Genomic DNA, 26,591 nt, shown 5'->3' on the forward strand with positions numbered 1-26,591 from the left:
TTCGATATTTTTAAAGTCCACAAGACTAGATTTATTTCCAGTCATGTGTCTAGAACATCCACTATCGAAGTACCAAATTTCCTGCAAATAAATTACACATTTTTAGGTACCCAAATCCACCTTGTACTCACTGATCTAAGTCTAGGTGATTGGTAACCATTAAACACATTATAATCATATTTAATTTTTGAAAACACTTTTTGTGCCAATTTTTGAAAATTGACTCGATTTTTTGGCACTTGGGAAGTAGATTGTTTGAGCCTAAAATAGGCATTAAATCTGGACTTAGTCCATGCTTTAATATCATCAAACCAATCTTGTTTAGAGGGATAAAATCTCCCTGCCCCAATTCTCGGATTTCTTCCCATTTTCCTATGAGGGCTTTGTGCACTTGACTCATTGGTGTGTTTCCATTTAGGAACAAACTTTTGCCTTTTTATATACTGCTTAGGCGAAATATTATTTCTTTGAGGCTTCGGCCTTGCAGCATTAAATTTGGCATTGGTTTGGTAACCAATTCCTTGTCTCATTGTGCTATCTTGACCTTTTACAAATTTTACCACTTGGACTTTATTGTTCAAAGCAGTAGTAAAATTGGTCAATTTCTTAGAGGCTTGAGAACACGAAGGATCATAATCAAGTCCGGTTTTATCACTTGAGGGTTTTTGCATATTTACCATTTTGTCCATTATTTTGGATGAATGTGTAAATGTTGCTATAACCTCTCTAAGGTTGTGTTCCCTCACTTCCCTTGATTTACACTCTTCTTGAAGACAAATAATTTTATCTTTCAAGTCTTTCACTTCAAGTAGAGCATTTTGCAATTTTTCATTTAATTCATCCTTTTCAAGAATTAAAAAATTATTGCGCTCTTTGAGTTGAGAGTGAGTGTCCATAACGGTTTGACATTCTTTCATTAAGTGAAAGAAGGACTCTCTAGAGAATGAAGAATTTACAGAATCATAAGAATTAGATGTTACCTCATTTTCTTCATTTTCATTTGCCATAAGACACATGTCCTCGCAGGATGAGTTGTTGGAGATACTCATGCAAAACATTGCATTGTCATCTTTTGAGGTGTCACTTTCATCACTTGAAGATTCTTCTGACTCACTTATCTCAAGTGGGTCACTAAAAAATGTTTTTCTTCTCTCCTTTGTAAATCTTTTATCTTTGGTCTTGAATTCTTCCTGTTGAGAGTTAGAAATATTTGTGTATTGACTTTTACTTACCTTGGGGTGTGGACAGCTTGCTGCAAAATGTCCAGGCTTTCTACAATTGTAACAGAAATTTGAATCTTCCTCAACCATTTCTTTCTTCGAATTCTTTGTTGCATTCCAAGATTTTCCTTGTGGATTTTTCTTGTAGTTGCTTCTCTTCATGAATTTCCTAAATTTCTTGACAAAGAGATCAAATTGATCATTAGACAATAATTCAACATTTTGTACTGACCTTGAAGTTGATGGTTGCTCGACTACGAGTGCGTTGTTCTTTTCTTCATGATCTTCCTCTATTCTTAATTTCATCTCAAATTCATAAGCTTTTAGATCACTAAACAGCTTATCGGTTGATAGGGTTTTTAGATCTCTATGATCTCTCATGGCCGTGACTTTCATGTCCCATGTAGATGGTAGACCACATAGAATTTTGAGTGAAATTTCCTTTTGATTAATATCTTTTCCAAGATCATTAATCTCTCCTAAGATTTTAGCAAATCTTATTTCTATGTCGGTAATATTTTCGCCGTTTAGCATTTTGAAATCCTCGAATTTCTTTAATGCTATGGTGAGCTTATTATCCTTTTCTTGCTCGTCTCCTTCACCAATTTGAATGAGCGTTTCCCAAACTTCCTTCGCGGATTGGCATTTTCGAACTTTTGGGAATATCGTGTCATCGATAGATTTCAACAAAATATCCTTGGCAATATTGTCCAAGTTATTTCTAGTTCTATCTTCACGAGACCATTCCACCTTCGGTTTTGGGATGTATTGTGGAGTCTCACTTGTTTGTTCGAATGAAGTGTTAACTTGCAAAATTTCAATAGGACCACTAGTGATGACTTCCCACATTTCATCATGTAATGCGGATAAATGTACCTGCATGCGAATTTTCCAATCATCAAAATTTTTTTAAGGAAAACAGTAGATTTTGGGCAAGAGCCATATCTCTTTTCATCATCTTGATTTTTCGAGATCAGTCTAGCAGTCAAGTTTGACTCAACAGACAACTGCTCTGATACCAATTGTTGGTCCCGATAGGGTGGTAAAAGTCTAGAGGGGGGGGGGGGGGGCTGAATAGACTTTTAAACTTATTCACAATAAATAACTCTTTGGTAATTTCAACTCTAAATAACAAGTAAATAGAGAAGTAATTAAAGAGTTATGCCCAATCAATAATTTGAATCACATGCACGGGTAGGATAAGCTTAGATGAGGTGTAAGAATGACATGAATATCTTGAATATTTAAAGGAGATGGTGCACTCAATATTTAACAATAATATTCAAGACTATAAATAAGACTTCGTGTCACGTCGACCGTATGATAAATGTCACATGCAACACGTCAAACTTGCTTAGAATAATTCAAATGTTAAGCATGGAAAGTTTGAGTTACATGCATACGTGAAAACACGCTAAACCCGAAAGATTAAGATTAACAGTGAATAGTAAACTGGTTAGTCGGATAAGATAGATAGATAGAGCGAATTATGTAAGTGCGGTATGTAAATGAGAGAGGCAATTTATAGTGGTTCGGAAGTGGCGTAATCTTCCTAGTCCACTTTACTCCATTCACTTCTAGGAGTAATTCACTATCTTCCACACACAGTTAAAATAGTGATAAGCGCTACACAAGCACTTCTTCCAGATGTCTTGCACACAGCTACACCCAACTCCGAGTGTTTCGCACACAGCTACACCCAACTCCGAGTATTTCGCACACAACTATACTCAAACCCAACTAAGTGTCTTGCACACAGCTACACTTAGCAACTAGGAGTGTTTTGCACACAGCTACACTCACTAGAGTATTTTGCACACAGCTATACTCTTTTAACAATTACAAATACAAAGGTAATTGTATCTCTCTCCAACTATTTTTGAGACTATTCAGACTAAGTCTCTAAAGAATATTTTAGCACTTGCACTTGTTCACTTCTTATCTCGTGTGTATTCACCTCTGTTATTTCTTCAAGTCTTCATGGCCTTTTTATATATAACCAACTATATCTGTTGGAGTGGGATAATTTGATTTTTGAATTTTGAATCTTCATAGCCTGATATTGTTGACAATGGTAGATCTTCAATATGATTTGATTGTCAACTTGCCTGACAAGATAATATTTTATCTCAACTTGATTTTCAAGTTGTTTCTTTAAAATATTATTATTCTTGTCAATTTTGAATTTCCAACGTATCTTTGAAATAAATCCTTCTGGTAGAATTTATTTCTAGGATAAGTTTTTATATTCATGTCTTCATAAATATTTCTCCCGTTCTGATCATATCTTCAGGCAATTTTGGATTCTTGTGGCATGTGGGTTGATTCAAAATAAATTTCTTCGAATATATCCATTTTCAGATCATCTTGCTTCTTTGCTACATTTTGCTTTTTTCAGAAGACACATTGTGCTCCCTTGGAACATTGTTATTGTTTGACTTCGGCACTTCTTGCTTGTTTGACTTGAACATTGTGATTTTCTGATTAGGTCACATTGTGACCCTTGAGACACATCGTGCTCTTTGGGTGCATCTTGCTTGTACACATCGTGCTCCTTTGGCACATCTTGCTTGTACACATCGTGCTCCTTTGGCACATCTTGCTTGTACACATCGTGTTCCTAGCATCTTGCTTGTCCGAATTCTTGACTTGTAAAAAACAAGCCTTTAGGGGGGATCGATCTCAAGTATGATCGTTTTATATAAGAACTTCTACCATTTCACTGTTAAGCTCATCTTGTCATTTGTTGCAACGCCATTCCTTTATGCTTCTTTCTCGGATGAATACTTGTAGGACCAAAATTAATTTTCCAAATTAATTTTGTTCTTCATATGGTAGATTTTCTTTGACTCGATATTCTGGATTATGATGCTTGTACTAAAGACCTAAATTCTAAGGGGATCTAAATTACATTTGGCTCATCAAAACTTTATTACAAAAATATTCCTATGACAGAGGCAATACTCCAAGAAAGGCAGCGGCTGGGTTCAAACACATAGGGGGGGGGGGGGGGGATGTGCTCTCCAAAATTATGGTGAACACCGGCTGAGACAACCAAAACATGACCTTCCTTTGAACGCAGCTTCCCCTATCCTGAACGTCCCTCTAGACGACATGATAGATTTCTTTGATTGCAAAACTCCAAAGGACATCATGGAGGAAGACAGCAGTGGTGTTGCCAATACTGGCTTGCAGGCGTCACCCGGATTTCTCCAACCTCAATTTTGGGACAATCATAAAGATTTAGAAGCTAACAACAAAATTCTTGCGCAGAAGATTGAGTCATGGAATCATACTACGTTTCATAGAAAGAGGAGGGTTTATAGCTAGACTACAAGGCATCTAATATTGTCTGGCGAACAGAGTACGGACTGATTTGGAAAAGAAGCTACGCAAAGAGTATGAGCTAATCCCTTTCCAAGAAAAACTCCTATAGTCCTGTGGTTTCAAAGATCCCGGGAAGACTGGATAGCTTCTGGGGACCGGAATACAATGTTTTATCACGCCTCATCCCTAACAAAAAAATCGCCTTCCTATGTTAGCACTCTCAAACACGAAAATGGCAACCTGTTCTTGGATGAGGAGGCACGTATGTAAGTATTTTGCCAACTTATTTACAGATGACAGCCGCACCATATTACCAAATGATCTAGTCAGTGATTTTCCAAGGTTGACTGGCAGTGTGTTAATAAGTCATTTGCACCTGAAGAGATCAAGAGAGCGATGTTCGATATGTCTCCCTTCAAGGCCCCAGGACCAGATGGATATCATGCAGCCTTCTATCAACAATCATGGAATATTTTTGGCCAGAGTTTGATTAAATTTGTGCAAAAATTCTTTGAAGATGGCGTCCTACCCCATGGCTGCAATGACACTTTGATCACTCTAATCCTGAAAGTAAATCGGCCTGAATCTGTCACGCAGTTAAGACTGGTTGGCCTCTGCAATGTATCTTACAAACTTATCTCTAAGGTCATGACAACCAGATTGAGAGGACTTATGCAGAAATTAGTTGGTCCCTTCCAGTCAAGTTTCATACTTGGGGGGTAGATTACCGATATTGTTTTAATATACCAAGAGGTCATTAGAGCAATGCGAACGAAGAAAGGGTTGGATGGTTCTTAAGATTGATCTCGAGAAAGCCTACGATAGGCTGTCTTTGGGGTTTATTCAAACAACATTGAAAGACATCGGCTTTAACCAAGTATGGGTGCGCAACATCATGAAATGTGTTACCTCTCCTCACGTTCAATGGTATAATGTCTGCGTGGTTCAAGTCAAGTCGTGGAATCCGCCATGGAGATCCAATCTCCCCCCTTCTTTTTGTTTTGTGCATCGAGCGCTTGAGCCACCTAATCGAAAGCATGAAGATCAGTGGCAATGGGAGGGGATCAAACTGACTAGAGAAAGCCCCTGCCTTACACACTTGTTCTTTGCAAACGACATGATCCTGGAACTTAAGCTTAGTAAATGGGTTGGATTCTGCAATTTCAAATGTCAAAAACCAAATTGGAATTTCAATGCTTTCTCTTTTCATCCATTTCTCCACCCATGCTTCACTTTATATAATAAATAAATTTTGATGCAAGTCACCCTAAAATTTGGCTATAATATCTCCTTGAAGTAATGAGCATCACAATTTCAAATCTTGCCTAAAGACCTCATAATTCAATACATCTTTAGAGAAATGAGAACCACTCATTTAAAACCATGTCTGAAGACTTCATCTCTGTAGAACAACTGATAGCATATTTTTTTCTTCTTTCTAAAAATAATTGCCTAACCAAATTAATCTAAGTTTTGACAAATAATATGCCAATATATTATCTGTATCATTTTTGTACACTTTTTTTTTTTTTTTGAAAGTTACTGGCTCTATTACATTGTAGTATCTGTTCATATACTTTCTCAACCTACTGAAACACAAAGAACCAATAACGCCTCCACTGAGGCTTGAACTCATAATCTTCCAAATGTAAGTCCAACCCGGATACCATTAGACCATATAGTCCTGGTCATTTTTGTACACTTAAAATCTCACATTTGGCAATTATTTGACAAAACCTAAGACAAATATACTTTAGGCAAAATAAGATAATTAAGTAATTTATTAAACAGAAAGCCTTAAGTATATTTGTTTACATAAAAAGCCTATAAGGATTTATAACAATAAAAGAAGAATATCCAGTATAATTCAAAGAGAGTACTAACCAATAATAACTTCAAATGGACATCGATAAACAACCTAACAGATAATCTGATATTTCATAACACCAGAATCCATTCAACAACCCAAGAATCAACCAAATCCAATAAAGAGATTCCACATCCGTAAGAATTTACCAAAAGAATTCCAAGAGGCTCTCCCCCTAAATTATTGCCCTCCCTTTTTGTCAAATAGATTGACAAAGGTGATCATCAGTGTTAGTGAAATGAGACTGACAGAGTGCCCGACAAAACCAGATAAGATAATAAAAAAAAAAACAAGATAATCCAAATATTATGTGTAATTTTGCATATCCTCAGTATAAGACTATCGATAGTTTTTATCAACTGGAATACTGGACTGACTGACTTAGAGACTTAGTTAATCAGTCATCCAGTTAGAGAGCAGATTAGTTTAAAGCGGAAGACTAAAGCAGAAAATAAATCAACACATATGATGTTTACCCAGTTAGATACAGTGTGTATCTACATCTGGGGGACGATCACCGAGGCGCCCAATCCACTAAATCATAATCCAATGTACAAAGGTAGAGAAACAGCAATCTCACCCAAGTTCCCCACACAAGGTCAGTATCCAGTCTACAAAGGTTTAGTGGATTGTTGAAGTCAGAGAGCCATGCATGCAGAAGTCCATGAAATCCCTTCAATTGGAGAGCTAACTCTGATGCAGTCCACTTCAATGATGCAGTCCCACGCTGTTCCCATAACTGAGTGATCTTCACGTCCTTTCGTTTAAGCAACATTGATTCTTCTCAAGTTCTTCATCACAATCACCAAGAACTTATTGTCTTGAGAAGAGGCATGACAATCAGAGATGTGTGTTTCTGTTTACCATCGAGTGTTTTTGGCTTCAATCAACGCAATCCTAATTCTTGATCGAATGAGGATATATATACTTCTTTAGTAAGAACACTCTCCAAAAATATCTTTGATTGTAGAAGATCTTCAGTGGCAGTGCGTCTGTTGATTATACTTATCGGTCAGTCTTCTATAAGAACAAATTGACACCAGGCTAAACCCTATCTTAATTTGCCATAATAATATTGCCAATTATATGTTGGGGTTTTGAAAAAATAAAACACTAACAAACTCCCCCTTTGGCTATTATTTGGCAAAACAACTCGACTAAGGATAGAACAATTTAGCTAAAGATAGAGACGTATAAATAACTGGCACATAAAGGAAATAATGTCTGAAATACAACCCATAAAGACATCAGCACACAAATCGTGCTGGGTAAAAACAAAGAACAGTTCAATTCTTCACAATACATAAGGCCACCACAAACACATGCCCAGACAGGACCAGAAGATGCCATAGAACACCATCACAATCACAAAAAAACTCCCCCTGAGTTAGGCACTCCCCCTTTTTGCCAAAGATAGACAAAGGACATGTTAAGCATTGGAGGGACCTTCACTGTCAGACTTCACAGTATCACCAACAGCAGACTCAGTCAAGCTCAATCGAAGTAGAACAGTTGCAAGTTCAGTGCGGGCCGCATTGATCTGTCTTGAGATAATATCACTCACAGTCTCCAGCTTAGACACACGAGCCTTCAGACGCAGGGACAGCGGTACATCTCGAGCATATGCAGTATCTTCAACAGTTGCATCAGCCTCAGAGGTATGCGGAGGATCAACAGGTGTAACATCCCTGATGTGTTTGCCAGTCAACAAGCGTGGATTGACAGTATATAGGAGAGAAGGAGTAACAACCTCACTTTGCATCGGAACCAACCCTTGAGAAGTTAATACACCAAAGATGAGATTTGGATACGGAAGTCGTACCTTCTGTTCCCTGGGATGTATCAGTGTAAGAATATGATAGAAGATCCATTTCCCCAAGTCAACAGTCATCTTGGTGCCAACTCTAAACAGAAGAGCTGCTAGAGGTTTTCCCACTGTATGGAAGTGCGCTGATGGAATCCAGTTGTGCAAGGCAATCCGGTGCAGAATAACAAACTTGGAGGTAAGTTGAGAGCTAGACAAGTTCTCATTATCTCCAGTTGGCCAAACAGGGGCCAGTCCCCCAGTGAGGGTCTTTGCAACCACATCCCAGTCAGAAACTTGTTCTTCTTCAACTGTCTTCAACCCATAGTACTCATTGATCATGTCTGGTCCGAACACATACCACTTACCCCTAATAAAGATTTGTTGGCACCTCGTACCAGTCAGGTTATCAATCTCCTCATTCAGGTTGCTGTAGAACTCGTAGGTCAGCAACTTTGAGTAAGGGCAAGTGGATGTCACTGTCTTCAGCAGGCCAACCTCACTCAGCAGAGGCAAAATATCACAGACTGAATTCAATTGAAACTCATCAACTGATCTCTGGACTATTAGCTCTCGTCTCACCATTGTAGACCACTTGCCTTGAGCAGTTGCAGAGACAAACTGTAGCTTATAAACAGAGGTATCAGGACTGTCAGAAACATTCTGCACATCAGGAGTAAGACTCCTTCCTCTTGGCCTTGTAGTAGCTTTCATTTTTCTGGTTGTTGTGGATGGAACAACTGTAGGAGCCTTATTCTTCACAGACGATCTTAGAGTTTTAAAGACTTGCCTGACCGGCGGATCACTTTCAGCCATCTCAAAATCAGTTGATCTTCTTCTTTTCTCTGGTTGAGTGGATTCGGTATTTTCATCACCAGTTTCCACAGCAACTCTCTCTGGGACTCCTTTTCGTTTGGACTTTCGTCTTTCTCTAACAAGAGAACTTTTTGTAGGACTCAGAGAAACAGAATTGATTGTCTCAGACACATGGGCAGATGAGGATGCAAGAAGCTTGGTGACTTCTCTGATTTTGAAAGTAGTGGAATCTGGGTGTGCTGTTTCTTCAACTGTTAGAGACCCAATCGAATCAGAGGATGGGGCTTGTGGACCGTATACTTCAGCCAGAATTTTTTCATCATCACTATCTATTGGAACGGAAGACTCATTCATCGGATGTATGACTCAGTAGGGTTCAGGTATTGTGGCAGAGGGTAATCCTGCATAGTGACGAATATGGTCAAGGCTCTTAGCCAAGTTGGAGGATGTATAGACAGGAACACCATCAATCGACTCAGAAGGAAGGGGGCTTACTGACTGCTCAGCAATAGTCTCAACAGACAGCTTTTGTGGAACAACAACTGGAAATCCTCAACAGAGGGCTTATCAGATAGAGTAGACACAGGATCAACAGAAAGTACCGAACGATCAACATCCGCAGAATATACAACCAGGCTCAAATTATCAACATTATCAGACTTGTGAACATTTTCCTCAGATTCAATCTCAAGAACAGTTTTTGCAAACTCAGATTTTACAGTGGACAACTGGGGTGGATCATCATATATAAAAAGGCTTAGCAGACAGTAAGGTGTTTGCACTATCAGATTTTTCAATAGGTAGCACGGACTCAACATCATCAGATAACAACTCAGAAGGCTTATCAGGAGAAATTTCAATCGGAGTATCAGAAGTATTTGACCTGTTTTGTAGAATCGCAATACGGTGCTTAGCCTCCTCCTGGGCTGCTTGAAGATAGAGATGATGTGCTTCTGCCCGTCGACGAGAAATTTCATCCCATTCCAGAGCTCTTTGTGCAAAGTCATTGAGGAATGCCCCTGCACGATTCCCATCTTCTGGTCCGTCAATATAGGCAGGGCTAATATCATCATCTGCTTCTGAGGCCATCTCCAAAAGGTTGCTTGTATATTACCGTGACATAGACTCTCGTTGCGAAGAACAGGGTCCAATTTTAGCTTCTTCTTCATTGCGAGTTGGAGAAGCGTTTTCACATGCTTCAGAGCACTCTCTAGTGAATGAGATTTCCTTCCTAACTTGATGATGATATTTCTCACTGCATCGGCCATATCTGTGTGTTTTGAACGAGAGAGTGGAAAAATCCTAGGCAGAGAAATTTTAGAGAAGATAAACAGAGAACAGAGTAGTGGTGAGTCCTCCTTTACTACTAAGACCGATCAGATGAAATATATAATCCCAAGGGTGAGGAACGCTAATCAATGCGGCTGACAGGATGCATGCAGCTACGAAGTGATTGATGCAACAGTATAGCTCCTTTTTAGGGATAAAACGGAAGGTTTGAAATTTGAAACATGCAATTTAATTTTGGTAGGCTAGGTTAAGATATTTACTTAACATAAATAGAAGGGAGTTTAAAAGGAAGTCAAAGATTGAAATTTTGACTCGAGGCTGAGAAAAACATATACACTCCTTCTGATTTACCGTTCTGCATTAACAGTCCATCCTGCAGATCCCCAGAGCTGATCTGAGAATCTCAAACCGATTTGCGTCAGTTTTCTTTGATGGAGATGTCTTGGTGTCAGCAACGGGAGCAATGAGAGCAAATCTGGTAATGAGGCGGGGGCGAAACGAAACTTTGGTTTCGAGGCTTAGTCAATATGTCTGTCAACTGTTTATCAGTATGAATATATTCCAACTCTATCTCTTTTGATTCAACCAAATCTCTGATATAGTGATGTCTTATATCAATATGTTTGGTCCTGAAGTGTTGAACAAGATTCTTTGAAATGTTTATTGCACTGACATTGTCACAGTAAAGTGTCATAGTTTTTTGAGATAGACCATAATCCAACAGCATCTGCTTCATCCATACAAGTTGAGTGCAACATCTTCCAGCTGCTATGTATTCTGCCTCAGCTGTACTTAGAGAAATTGAATTTTGTTTCTTACTTAGCCATGACACTAAACTCTTCCCAACAAAGAAACATCCACCTGATGTACTCTTTCTGTCGTCAATGTTTCCTGCCCAATCAGCATCACAGTAAGCAATAACACTCAGTTCAGTGTCCTTGGAATACCATATTCCATATTGAATTGTACCCTTGATGTATTTCAAAATCCGTTTGGCAGCTATCAAGTGTGATTCTTTGGGAGTAGATTGATGTCTTGCACACATTCTAACACTGAACATTATGTCTGGTCAACTGGCAGTTAGATAAAGCAAACTTCCAATCAGACTTCGATAGACAGTGGAATCTACTGATGGACCTGCGTCATCTTTAGACAGCTTTGTAGAGGTAGAAATAGGAGTCCTAGGTGTCTTACATGATTCCATATCAAACTTCTTGACCAAATTCTTAGCATACTTTTCTTGTGAGATAAAGTATCCTTCAGAACTTTGTTTAATTTGAAGCCCTAGGAAGTAAGTCAGTTTACCAACCATGGACATTTCAAATTCTTCCTTCATGACTTTCACTAAATCATCAGTATGCTTTTGTAGAGTAGACCCAAAAACAATATCGTCTAAGTAGATATAAGCAATTGTAACATGACTTCCAGTGGTTTTAACAAACAACGTTTTGTCTACACTCCCTCGATCATAACCATGATGTAACAGATACTGTGTCAGTAGTTCATACCATGCCCTTGGAGCCTGTTTGAGTCCATAGAGAGCTTTCCTAAGTTTGTAGACATGAGTTGGATGAAATGGATCTTCAAATCCTTTAGGCTGAGCCACATAAATATCTTCATGCAAATAACCATTCAAGAATGCCGTCTTGACATCCATCTGAAACAGTGTGAAACCCAGAATACATGCTACTGATAGTAAAATTCTGATTGACTCCAATATAGCAACAGGTGCAAATGTCTCATCATAGTCAACTCTTTCTATCTGAGTACACCCTTGAGCCACTAAACGAGCTTTGTTTCTTGCTATGTTGCCTGCTTCATCAGTTTTATTCTTCAAAATCCACTTTTTTCCGATTATGTTAACTCTGTCAGGTTTTGGAACCAGATCTCACACATGATTTCGTTCGAACTGATGTAGCTCCTCTTGCATTGCCTTAACCCATAAGTCATCCTGCAAGGCTTCCTTCACATTTTTTGGCTCTATTTTTGAGGTGTAGCAGGCGAAACCAGCTATTTCTATCAGATTGTTTCTCATTCGGCTTCTGGTGTGCATTCCATCTGTTGGATCACCAATAATGTTGTCTGAGGGATGATTTTTCCAAGTTCTGGTGGGTTTATTTTTTCCATCTCCATCAGAGAGAAATTTGTCCTTTTTTGAATTACTTTCATCTTCTTCTGACGATTCATGTGTGTCAGACAGTTTGGTTGTCTCAGATATTTTTGACGGATCACTGATAGGGGGATCTGTCACTGGATCAGTCACAGATGCTTCATCTGATTCTTCTGGATTATCATCAATAACATCATTCACTGATTCCATGATTGGTTGAGTTCTTTTGTTGTAGATCCTATAAGCTCGATTGTTTGGTGAGTATCCAAGAAAAATGCCCTCATCACTCTTGGGCTCGAACTTTCCTCTTTGTTCCCTATCAATTAGAACATAACATTTTGTTCCAAACACATGAAAGTACTTCAAGTTTGGCTTCTTTCCTTTCCATATCTCATATGGTGTCTGAGACGTACCTGGTCTGAGATAGACTCTATTGACTGTATGACATGCTGTGTGCATTGCTTCTGCCCAGAAACGTTGTGGCAGATGTGATGCATGTAACATTACTCTTACCATTTCCTGCAAGGTCCGATTCTTCCTTTCCACAACTCCTTTCTGTTGTGTTGTTCGTGGAGCGGAGAATTCATGAGCTATCCCATTTTCTGAACAGAATTCTGAGTATAGGGAGTTCTCAAACTCTTTTCCATGATCACTTCTCAACCTTTGGATTTTTATAATGGGCTCGTCCTTTTCTTTTTGTACTCTTATGCACAGAGTTTTGAAGACATTAAATGCCTCGGACTTTTCTCTTAGAAAATATACCCAACTGAACCGGGAGAAATCATCCACACACACAAAGATGTATTTCTTTCCTCTAATGCTTTCAATCTGAGTTTGTCCCATAAGATCTATATGAACCAGTTCTAGACATCTCTCAGTAGTAATCATCTTTACTGCTTTGTGAGGGGCCCTGATTTGTTTTCCAATAGCACATGCACCACAAACTCCTTCCTGTTCTATTTTGAGCTTTGGTATCCCTCGAACAGCTTCTAGTTTGATCACTTTGTCCATATCTCTGAAATTTATGTGTCCCAAACGCCGATGCCACAGTTTTATTCGTCTGTTTTAGATATTAGACAGGTAGTTTCATACATAGCAATTGTCAGAAGAGCGAGTTCCTTCCATTACCACTTGATCTGCCTTATCATGGACTCTGCAGCAGTCTCGGTTGATGCACACATTCAAATTCTGATTACACAGCTGACTGATGCTAATAAGATTTGCTTTCATGCCACTGACTAAGACAACTTCGCCTAGATGTGGCAATCCTGGCACATTTAAGGTACCTTTACCAACTATCTTTCCCTTTTGTCCGTCCACATACGTCACTGATCCACTGCTAGGTTGAATGGCCATGAGACACTTGACATTCCCAGTCATATGTCTGGAGCATCCACTGTCGAAGTACCATCTTGCTTCAGTCATAGAGGCGGTCAGAACAATTGTGGGATAGCAGATTACTTCTGATTTCCTGACCCAAACCTACCTTGTGAAAGGAGTAATAGAATTATTCTGATATTTCTCCTTCCTCTGATCTCTGTAGAAGAAGTAGCATTCAGGTCTGGTGTGCCCTTTTGTTAGACAGTAGTGACAGATGGGCACGTACTGTCTAACTTTAACAAACTTAGTCTTGAACTTTGAGTGCTGAGATTGAAATTTGACTCTGCTAGATTCAGCCTCAGTAATCCGAGTGTGCATGCTTCCTTTCTGATTGAACTGAGTTGATCTTGATGATTGACCTCGTTCATGACAAAGAACTGAGTCACCACCAGATGTACCTTCTTTGATAAACACAGGAGCTGACATTGAGGGTTGTCCTCGTTCAAATCCAAGTCCCTTTTTATCATTAGAATTTCGGCCAGAGTCCAGAATTTTGTCTAAGGTAGATGTGGTATCCATCATCTTGATAGTTTTCTTCAGATCCTCCAATTCTTTTATCAGTTTTCCCTCTCGAGATCTTATCTGAGCAATAAGATCTTCTTTTGTGACTAATTCAGTGTTTAGTTTCTTCAGTAGTTCATCTTTGTGTTTCAGATCTTCATTCAGATTCTTGTTGATTTTCACCAGTTGTTTCCAACTGCCAACCAATTTAGCAAATTCCATCTCTAGCTGAACATGTCTCTCTTCAAAATCATCTGATGATATGTACAATTTTCCATTAGTTTCATCTTCTTCTGATTGATTCTCTGTAGCTGTGAAGAAGAAGGCTACGAAGTTTCCAACATTTTCATCAGACGGGTCATTTGTTGCTTCCTCTTCATCATCACTTAGGGTAGACACAGACATAGCTTTCTTCCTTTTGAGATATGTTGCACATTCAGATTGTATATGTCCAAACCCTTCACACTCTCGACACTGCACTAACCGATTTAGAGTTCTAGTTCGCCTAGTCTGGGACTAACTATTCTTTGTGAAGGAGGACGGTTCTGGTTTCTGATATGAGGAGTTTCCACTTTTGTACTGTGTCTTGTTAGGTTGTCCTTGGCTTCTTCGATTGAAACCTTTCAGTATTTTCTTGAAATTTTTTGTTATCAAGGCTAAGGCTTAATCATCTATGTCATCTGTGTCAGATTCTCGATCAGCTTCAGCAAAAAAAGCCACTGACTTGCCTTTTCTGCTGACTGCAAGATCATCATCAGCCAGCACTTGAAGTTCATAAGTATGTAGATTACCCATAAGCTCTCCCACACTCTTCTTCTCCTAGCATGTGTTTTCCTGAATTGCAGTCACTTTCATTCGGAATCGTTTGGGCAGAGAGCGAAGGATCTTCTTGACAACTCTTTCATCAGTAAATGGTTCACCAAGTACTGAAGCTTTGTTCATCAAATTCTGAACACGACTATGGAAGTTAGAGATAGTTTCTTCTTCACTCATCCTGCGGGCTTCGAACTCTGATAGAACCATCTGAAGCTTTGACTGCTTGACATCACTGGTACCCTCAAATCTAGTTTCAAGAATTTACCATACACGTTTTGCCTCTTTTATCCCTGTAACCAAGGTAAAGACTGATTCATGTAGAGATCCTACAATAGAATTCAGTGCTTTATTATTCAGATCAGAGGACGACATCTCATCTTCAGTCCATGTCTCCATTGGTTTGAACTCAGCAGATCCATCAGCATTCTGAACTGTCGAAGGACTCCATCCAGTGAGGATAGTACGATAAACTCTGGTGCCTTGTCCTTGAAGATAAATCTCCATTCGAGCCATCCAGAATGAATAGTTGTGACCATCCAATTCTGGTGGTTTCATACTTGCATCCATCCTGAATCAAAACAGACAACCAGCCAGAACACACACGCAGAGAGCAGTCTAACAGCCAACAGACAACCAAGTAAATAGCTTCTTAAATAGAGAACAATGCAAAAAGTTCTTCCTGTAAGGATCAAGTCACTATGTAGACTTAAAAGCTCTGATACCACATGTAATTTTGCATATCCTCAGTATAAGACTATCGATAGTTTTTATCAACTGGAATACTGGACTGACTGACTCAGAGACTTAGTTAATCAATCATCCAGTTAGAGAGCAGATTAGTTTAAAGCAGAAGACTAAAGCAGAAAATAAATCAACACATATGATGTTTACCCAGTTCGATACAGTGTGTATCTACATCTAGGGGACGATCATCAAGGCGTCTAATCCACTAAATCATAATCCAATGTACAAAGATAGAGAAACAGCAATCTCACCCAAGTGCCCCACACAAGGTCAGTACCCAGTCTACAAAGGTTTAGTGGACTGTTGAAGTCGGAGAGCCACGCATGCAGAAGTCCAATGAAATCCCTTCAATTGGATAGCTAACTCTGATGCAGTCCGCTTCAATGACGCAGTCCCACGTTGTTCCCACAACTGAGTGATCTTCTCGTCCTTTCGTTTAAGCAACGTTGATTCTTCTCAAGTTCTTCATCATAATCACCAAGAACTTATTGTCTTGAGAAGAGGCATGACAATTAGAGATGTGTGTTTCTGTTTAGCATCGAGTGTTTTTGGCTTCAATCAACGCAACCCTAATTCTTGATCGAATGAGGATATATATACTTCCTTGGTAAGAACACTCTCCAAAAATATCTTTGATTGTAGAAGGTAGGACTTTTTGTGAAGAATGAAATCTTTAAGATTCGGTCCATACCTTCCACGCTGATCCGCTGATATTCTTTCCAAAACTGTCATAAAAAAACCGCGTTCAGCATTTTAGAAACATCTTCCTTTATCAGGTCTTCAGTGGCAGTGCGTTTGTTGATTATAATGATCGGTCAGTCTTCTATAAGAACAAACAGACAACAAGCTAAACCCTATCTTAATTTGCTATAATAATATTGTCAATTATATGTTGGGGTTTTGAAAAAATAAAACACCAACATTATGAAAATCCAAGTAATCTTGCGCCCCCTCAATTTGTACATCCTAACTGTTTCATCAGAAAATCATCATAATAAGACAACTCTTAGAGCAAGTTCCTTGAAGCTGTAATAGGAACCTGCACAAGTAGAATAGAAACGAGAAACCCAGAACTAGGCACATGTAACTAGAATATAACTCAACAAATAACATAGAAGCACTTATAGACACAAATTCAGGAATTGTTAAATTGGGTCAAACATGCAGGAAGATTAGCAAATAAAACAACACATTCATGTAGAGCAGATTCATATTCATATAAAGCAGATACATGCACAGAAGCAGATTCAGGCATAGATTCATACAAAGCAATTTCAGACACAGATTCATAACAGATAGCACGGAAAATACACAAACAAAAAAAAAACACGGCCATGATCAGACCAAGTAAATAACACAAAGAAACACACACAGATAACATAAAACAATTAGCAATTTCAAAATCAGACATCAATTATTGAAGCAGATAAATCCGCAAGTACATGCACAAAATTTGATCAAATCCATAGATGGATAATTAATGAACACATGGAAGCAGTCAAAGAAAGAAAGACAAAAGGATAATCCAGGCAAAAGAGAACTGCGCAGAGCAATAGGCAACGAGAATGACAAAGAATATTAGGAACTGAAATTGGTATTGAGAAAATACCACTACTAGTAAAGGAGAGAGTAAAAAATGGTACCAATAATTCTAGGATTTTTGAAGCCTCCAAAGTAGCGAGAATTATTCAAAAAGAGATCGGCAAAAAATTTAGAGTTTCGAATTTGAGATTTCACCTCTGGACAAAATTATGGATCTGAATCAGAGAGAGAAATTTTATTAGAAAACAAATATAATTTATTGAATTATAAAATACCTGGTTTTATTTCGATGATGTCCCTTCAATCTTGAATTTGCAGATTCTCTAATCTAATTCCTCTATCTTCTACTAGTTCCCGAGTACCACAGTTCCTTGAGATGTGTTTGATATTAACTGGGATATAAAATCTGCTTTCCTAACCCACAATTGTTTTACAAACGGTGCAATTTGTTTGTGGGTGTACTTCTCGACCCTTTGATCCTTATAAAAATAAAAGCACTTCGGTATAGTGTGCCCCCGAACCTTGCAATAGTGACAAATAGGATTATAGTATTTAAATTTTGGTTTGCCAAGCCTTACATTGTCGTATATTTCCCGTGTTGTACTAGTTTCTGGAGCTTCTGTATTAGGTCCAGTTGTTGGGTCAAAGCCTGAAACTTTGACAAACACTGTCACTGTGTTGTCTATTTCGCTAGAAAAATCCAAACCATATTTTGTAATAGTCTTCCTTCTAGAATCCAAGATTTGGTCGAGGGTAAAGGTATTGTCCATCATTTTGATTCTCCTTCTTAGCATGTCCAACTCTTGTTTGAGTTCTTCCTCACGTTTGAGGCTATCTTTGATAAGACTATCCCTGTTAGCAATTTGATTTTGATACACTTTCCTAGCATTCTCTAAATTTCTAACTTGACTAGACAGAGATCTATTAACTTTTACAAGAATTTCCCATTTGGCATACAACTTTTTATATTCTAATTCAAATGAGGGAGCTAATAAATCATGATCTTCAGCCGACGAGTATTCTCCAACTTCAGAATCGTACTCGGCTTCTTGGACTTGATCCAAGTTGGTTATTGCCGTGAATGCCATAAAGTTGCAGAAATCTCTTCTATATTAGATCCAGGATCAGGTTCAGGTTCGTCGTCATCACTCTAGGTTAGAGCTGCCTTCACCGACTTCTTACGCCTTAGGTATGTTGCGCATTCTGCTTGAACATGGTTGAAACCTTCACATTCATAACACCTAATGCCTTTTCCACTTTACTTCTCCCTAGACTGACGGTTTCATGATGAAGATGGACGAAAATTAGATGATCTAGTCTTTTGATTGTTACGTGATCCATTTGATGTTGATCCCTTCTCGTTTTGAACCTTTCCAATTCTAGAGTTGATCATCTGTTTCACATGTTTCAAAAGCTTCGAAAATTGTTTAGTTCAAAATTCAATTGGATCATCATTTACCTCATCTAGATCAGATACAGACTCATGTTCTTCAGCTATAAAGGCAATGTTTTTCTTCTTTTTGGTGTGGTCAAAGAGTATTTCCATTTCATAGGTTTGCAAGTTTCCCATAATTGAGCTACAGTTTTGTTCTCCCACCCGTCATGTTCTTGAATTGTCGTTACCTTCATCCTGAAACGTTGAAGAAGTGAACTAAGAATCTTATCGCCTACAACATTTGCACGGTTTGCAAGTTCCTGAACACGGGCATGGAATCAACTATTGATTCATCTTCTTTCATTTTTAGACGTTCAAAGTCAGGTTTAGCGGAGTCAAAACTTGCGATAATAGTGAACTGACTTTCATGCATTAAAGAAAAAATGATATCCAAACCCTTATTGTTAAATCTTGCGGTTGTCATCTCAGCATCAGTCTATTCTGTCTCTGGTTTGAGGACTGGAGGATCTTCTGAAGTGGCTCCAGCTTTGGTAGGACGAGTCCACCCAGTAAAAACTGCCCTCCAGACCCTCTCACCTTGAGCTTGTAGTTGTATTTTGGTGCGGGCCTTCCAGTACGCATAGTTGTCACCTGTTAGTTCAGAAGGTGCTCTATGTCGTTGCATGCTGCAAGACTCAATGCACAGTAAGTAAGAATAAGAAAACTAGAAAACCAAAATAAAGAACAAATACAGAGGGCTTGAGTTCAAGAAACACGTGGAAGCCAGATCGGTTAGACTAATATTTTAAGTCCCCGGGCTTTGATACCAATTGAAAAAGATCGTAGATCTTGGATTAATCAAATACTAATTAATCAATAAGTTGAGCAGTTTTTTGAATTTTAGCATTTTGAAGCAATAAGTTATTAAAAAAAACTAATTAATCAAATACTCATATTGATTGTTTAACTAAGTCAAATAGCTAATAGTGGTCAAATATGTCAAAATTGACTATAGACTAACTATTTTACCAAACAGAGCCATTGTACTACTCACCATCACTAAAAAGCATTCCTTCCATTCTATTTCATTTGACTCTAATGATAAGAATGTAAGCACCACAAGATTGCAAAGAGACTTTAGAATATCCTTCATACGGAGAAAATTTCCACTTAAATCTAGGTGATGTAGCTTCTTCAACTTTAAAAGGCTTTCTTGATCTATGAGAAATCGAATGCGATTCTAGTGAAATCTAAAGAAATGTTGAATGATAACATTTCACCTTGTGTTGTGAGCGACCTAGTGAATATATTGTCTTTAAGATCCAAGGATTCCAAATTTGTCAAATTAGATAGCTATGCTCATTTCATAAATCAAGAAGAAATGTTGAATGGTAACATTTACTTAGCTTATTGAACGAGCTCAGCATACTATTGGGATGAGCGTCCCTCCTATGTGGTAAATAGCTCATATTAGTACCAAGCCAATTTGTATACACTATATTTTTGTTGTCTTAATTATTTTTATATTATCTATATACATATAAAAGCCACTAAATTTTAGCCAATCAGATTCATCCATTTTCCCGCCCATAATAAATGACAGCGTTTAGATTTTTTTTTTTTTTTTTTTTTTTTGGCGTTAGTGTTTGACCAGAAGAGTATGGTGTCAAGCTATATTTGTAGGGTAGTGGCCTATTGCGTGTTTGCAGGGTTGGTATGGTGTCAGGCTATATTTGTAGAGGAGTGGCCTATTGCGCGTTCAAAGTTGTTATCTCCTCCTCTACAGGCCTATTCACTACCTTAGTTGCTTGCTTATATATAGAAGATACATGTTTAGAGACTTCAAGTTCTATTCAAATGCAAACTGTAAAAACAAATTTCATATTATGCGATCAATGAAGAAGATGTCCGAGGTGGTTGGTGTGCAGCTTCGCGTTGTGTGCGGAACTATCAGGGGCCACCTCCCGTCGGTGTGCCGCCTCCTCAAGGTAAGCTTTTTTTCAGTAATCTTCTTCGACTGAATCGTATATTTGCCATTTTTCAGAACAAATCTGATGGATTTTTGAGTTTCTGGAATAGGTTATTTGTTAGAAGGATATCCCAAGGATTCCTTCTGCCCGGTTACCTGCCCAAGCCATGGTTACCCTCAAGGATACCCTCCAAGGGCGATTACCCTCCACAGTATCTCTGCCACAGTACGCCAACCCGCTGCCTCAGCATATTGATAGCTCCAGCTGCTTGGAAGGATGGTAAACTTCTCTCAATCCTCTTATCTATGTTGAATCAGAAACAAAAAGTGAAAAAAAAAAGGTTTAAAATTAATTAGAACACTTTAATCAGAAAAAGACAAAAAAAACATGGATTCTTTTATCATCGCTTGCATGTAATTTTAGATTGTTTATAATCTAGAGTATAGTATTTGTGTTATATATATATATATATATATATATATATATATATATATATATATATATATATATATATATATATATATATATATATATATATATGATAAGTTTTTTATATTGTATTTGTTCTCTTGATATGGCTTCTGGTGAACTCCTAATAATTAGCTTATAATACATCAGTTGTATCATAAGACAATAACTAACAAAAAAAAAAAAAAAAAAAAAGGCATCACACTCCTTTATCATCATTTATATCTAATTGTAGATTGTTAGTATTTGAATTGAAAAATGTAATGAGGACAAAAAAATGATGTAATGTGTGTTTGAGTTGACTACAAGTTACACAATAACCAATACACACAACATTTTAACTTTACCCCTAGATCTAGCCCTACTACTCTACCAGCATGAGTACCAATTGACAGTAAACATTAAGTACCCTATTGTAATCCTTGATAGTGGGTTCAGAGTTCTCTATAAGGTGATATATATACATATACATATATATATATATATATATATATATATATATATATATATACATATATATATATATATATATATACATATATATATATATATATATATACATATATATATATATATATACATATATATATATATATATACATATATATATATATATACATATATATATATATATATATATATATATATATATATATATATATATATATATATATATATGGCATTTAAGAGTGAAACATGTCTATGTTTTTTTTTGTTGAATTATAATTAATTTTCTCACAAACTAATAAGATGCATCAGTTAGAAGATTATGCCAGAATCATGATGGAGGAACTAATTCACTCATCTCTTAGCAGAGATAAGCTGAACTACTTAAAAATTCAACCTTGAAGCAAAAAAAAAAATAAAATAAAATGTAAAGAGTTAAGCACTTAACACTGCACCCACACTACCATAACAATCTATCAAGTAGAAGGTTAGAGCAGTAAATGACACCACTTTTTTGGTAGATAATAACATTATATTAGATTTAAGGCTTAAATGGAGGATTTTAAACTTACACCAAAGTTCCAAATGCAAGACTTCTAGAGCTCCAAAATGAAACCAATCATAATCAAGCAAAAGATTAGCAGGTTAGTTCTTTTCTTTCCATTTTCTTAAATTCAAATTTTACGTCATTACTTACTGCCCAAATGGATTGTACTAAGACTAGATGTTTAGGTTTGTGTTGTGTGTTTAGTGTTGTATTTTTATGGTTATGTTTTGATGAATGGATTTGTTGTAGTGTACTGTTAACCACTTCCAGTATGGACAGGGTTGTTTTTGGAAGCTTATGTTCTGGAAACTGCATTTGTTGCAGTAGCTAAAAAAGTTAAAAAGTAGTATGTAATGGTTGTTTTAATTTCATGTAAGCTATTTATGGTTTTATGCTGCCTTTTCCATGCAAAACACAAACAGGTATCACTTAAACTACATTCTTCAGAACCTTCAATGAAAAATATTTAGCACATGTAGAAAGAAAAAACACAAAGATGAAGATTAAGGTACAAGGGAAGCATGTGTTTTAAATTCAAGCATTAGCAAATTTACACTTACTATTTGATTTGCACCATGTTCTGGTTTGTGTATGCATGTGTCTCATAATTCTGTAGCACCTACACCATATTTGTAAAACATTTCTGTTAGTACTAGAAAGACACATGCATGTTGATCAGGAGTTAATATTATCACTAAATCTTAGTTATTGAATTTGATTTGCATGGTAAATAATATACATGGTTTGTGGTTTTATTCCACTTTTCTTAATTTCAATTTTAGTGACTTTTCAAATTGTTATTGTTAATCTATCTATGCAGAAAAAAGGGAGAACAAATCTGATATAATACTGAAATCATTATTGGTTATTTAAATTCTCAGAAACAGCCATCACCTTTGTTGAGTACAATACAAGTTACACAATATTCAATACATATAATACTACTACTTTTCATATACACCTAGCCCTACTATCAAGCATTAATTGTTAATGGTAAGCTTTGACTTTAATGTACTAATGTTTGATAGTGACTTTTCAATTCTCTCTAACTTGGTATCTATATATACATCTCATTTAAAAACTAGGATCTACATTCTCTATTCATTCTCAAAGAATCTACAATTGATGTGACTGCATAGTAAAGAATTGCAAGAATAATGAAGAAATTGACGGGGTTAACTACCATACGTGGAAAAAGAAAATATGATGCTGAAGATAAAGGTACAACGTATCATACCTGCTGTTCTACATTCAAACTGTATGAAATATTGACTTAATATTTCATTTGCAGAATGTTCCTCATTTGCTTAACATATGTCTGTGAAATCTGCACCAAAGATTTTAAAAAAAACTAATGTCAATTCTAGCAAAAAAATGCAATTCAGAGTGATTAAAATCATTAAAAAGACTTCCATTTTTAAAGTCAAATTTTTGTTCTTGGTTGTTGCTATATAGTTAATATGCAGATAGGTATTTTAGCAATCTGTGATTTACTGTCTTCATTTTTTTTAATAATATACTGAGATACATATGTAGATGTAAACAAAGTTGTTTAAAAAAATTTAAAAGATCATTACGGGCAGGTTTTTTTTTAAGTTGAATGTATTTAGGTAGTTTTTATGTTTTATAAAAAAAAACAATTCCACTTTAAATAATAAAAACGGAACAAAAATATTTTGCAATTTTTTTTCTTTTAATTTTGTGTTTTTCCATTCGGTTCAATGGGATTGTAATTGACAGTTTGAAGTCCTGCCCAACTTAGTTTGGAAAAAAAATATAGTTAGCAACATTATTTTACATAAAATAAAATAAAATTTTAGTTAATAAAATTTAAATCAATACAAAATATGAAAATAATAAAAAGAAGTTCAAACATTTGTGAGGAAAAAATAAATATAAATTTCGAATATACATATGAATGCCATGCATTTGAACAGAAAATAAATTTGTTAAAAAAATAGCTTTCTCAGATAAAGAAACACATACATTTCTGAGAGAAAAGAAATTTATAAATTTGGATTCCATAACATTAATCACTAACAGTTAAATAAATCAATTTTAAAATATTCATGGCATGTGGATCTAAATAAACCCAGAATAAAATCTGACATATAAATTACACACATGACAGGTTAAATCTATACAACATAATAATAACCCTGAACTTTTTTTTTCCAGAATATGCATGCGTATAAAAAAAATTAAAAAGGCACATATTATCAAAAATATTAGACACAGCAGAGATTAGGAAAAAAAATAATAATTTAGAACTAACTGTGTTTTCATATTCTATTATATTTCTACATCAAAAAATTATAGCATGTATATAATATTCCTAAAAACGAACAATACACATGCGTATAAACAGAAAAATACTCTATAAGTGAAAATCGGGAAAATCGAACTATTACCTTACAAATGTCGTAGTTTTTGTTGGATATATTGTGTTGTTTGCTTTCTTCCAGATCCGTTCTCCAAAATCTTCAACCGATCCTTTTGTTGAGTGGTGTTTGATATACATGAGTTTGATGAAGACAAAGTTAGGGTTTTCTTCCGTGCAACCGGTCACGATTTGTGAACCGATTAGATCGAAGGTCAGAGGTACAAAGGGAATGGTGAAAATAGTGAGTTTCAAAGACCAGGAGAAGGATTACAGATTGAGCAACCAATCTGTCGTGAAGTTTCCAGAATGGGTAGAGAAAGTTTAGAGAGAAACGGCATAAGCTAGAAGAGAGGAAAGAAGACAACAATGTCTGAATCTAGGTTTTTTGGGTTTTATGTGTGGGCCATAAGTCAAGTTTTGGCCTGGGCTAGATAAATAGAAGAGCTTATCTGGACCATGTATGAAAAATTAATTGTTTAAATATATATTTATATAAATAATGGGCCTACGAACGTGTTTTTGGATTCCTGCCAGAAATGGGCCGATGGTTACGAATATATATTGTTAATTTAATTATCCCCTTCTTATAAATTGTTTATGAATTAATAGTTTTATTTTAACTATATTACTTAATTACATAATTATTAATTAAATGTTACTTGTATTGAATTGATTTAGAAAATTGTGATGATGAAGAGGTTTCTTGATTGCGGTTGTTATTGACCCCATCAGATCTAAAGTTACCATTTAAGTTTCAGTGGAGGCAATTCCCACGAAAGTTGTTGTATGCTATGATAATTAACAAGAGTCAAGGATAAACGTCATTTACTATTGGGCTATTATTGAAAAGATTTGTTTTTGTTCACGAACAACTTTATGTAGCTTTATCCGGAGTTAGCAATTCAAATTATCTTAAATTACTTATTTGCAATGACAATGAAGAATAGTTTCTTCAACATCAAATGTTGTATATAAAGATGTGTTTTATAATATATAAACTTTGTATGTTATTTTTGTTACATACATTTTTATATATTAAAATCAATCATTTTTTAAAAATGTTAAACAAATCAACATTGTTTGAGTTTTGCTATTATCTGTTTTATTTTCATATATATATATATATATATATATATATATATATATATATATATATATATATATATATATATATATATATATATATATACATTTTATATTTTATCCGTGCATCGCACGGGTGGATAACTAGTATATATAATAATATTAAGGATTATGAGAAATGGGTGAAAGTTGGAGCAACAGATGTTTGGGTAGATGAAGAAGAAAAGTCATTTTGCTTTTATTGTTGGGAGCATGTGAAATGGTGGAAAGTGAATTTGCTTTACCTTTACAAATTCCCTTTGTATTCATAAATTCTCATTTTCAAGTAGTGAAGCTATAAAAGGAGCAAGTCATTCTTCTCCTTCATATGATATATATATCCATTCGGCAATGAGACTAAGAATTGAAGGTAAAAACAGAAAGACAGAAGTGAGAGAGGGCAGCAGTGAAGGCAGTTCGGTGGCAGCAGCAAGGAAGAATTCATCTTCTTTTCTTCATCTTTGACGCAAGTTTGATGATTTGCCGTGAGTTTGTCTAAGCTCTTGGGGTGATTTCTTCATCAAATATTTAGAGGTCAGATTGTACTTATTCAAAGCATCTTTGGGATATTCTCGTACTTTTATATTCATTTTATTTTATTCGTGGTGGTTGAATATTCTGAATACAAGATATTATTCCATTTAACCTGTGAATCTGATTGAATGTATTTGACCTAGAATTGATGTATTTGATGACTTATCGGTGTATGGCTCGTGCGATAGCCTAAACCTGTGTACCCCAGATTTGTTATAGTGGAAACTTTGTTGGTGGTGGTCCCGTGATTTTTCCCTATGTTTTGGGGTTTTCCAAGTAAATCGTGTGTCCATTGTGTTGTTGTTTATTTTGGGCTATTGTGTTATCT

At 36.2% G+C, this 26,591-nt stretch overlaps 1 long non-coding RNA gene across 1 annotated transcript; it reads right to left on the reverse strand.

Annotated features, from left to right (window-relative positions):
* Positions 1-249: 249 nt before the first annotated feature.
* LOC109156551 lies at positions 250-24,857 on the reverse strand. The gene is made up of 3 exons (XR_002050044.1): positions 24,641-24,857; positions 4,320-4,323; positions 250-261 (listed from the first exon to the last, which is right to left on the reverse strand). It is a non-coding gene; the product is annotated as an uncharacterized LOC109156551 (long non-coding RNA).
* Between the last annotated feature and the right edge of the window lie 1,734 nt (positions 24,858-26,591).

This window comes from Ipomoea nil, unplaced genomic scaffold, assembly GCF_001879475.1.
Source record: "Ipomoea nil cultivar Tokyo-kokei standard unplaced genomic scaffold, Asagao_1.1 scaffold2735, whole genome shotgun sequence".
Classification (NCBI taxonomy): domain Eukaryota; kingdom Viridiplantae; phylum Streptophyta; class Magnoliopsida; order Solanales; family Convolvulaceae; genus Ipomoea; species Ipomoea nil.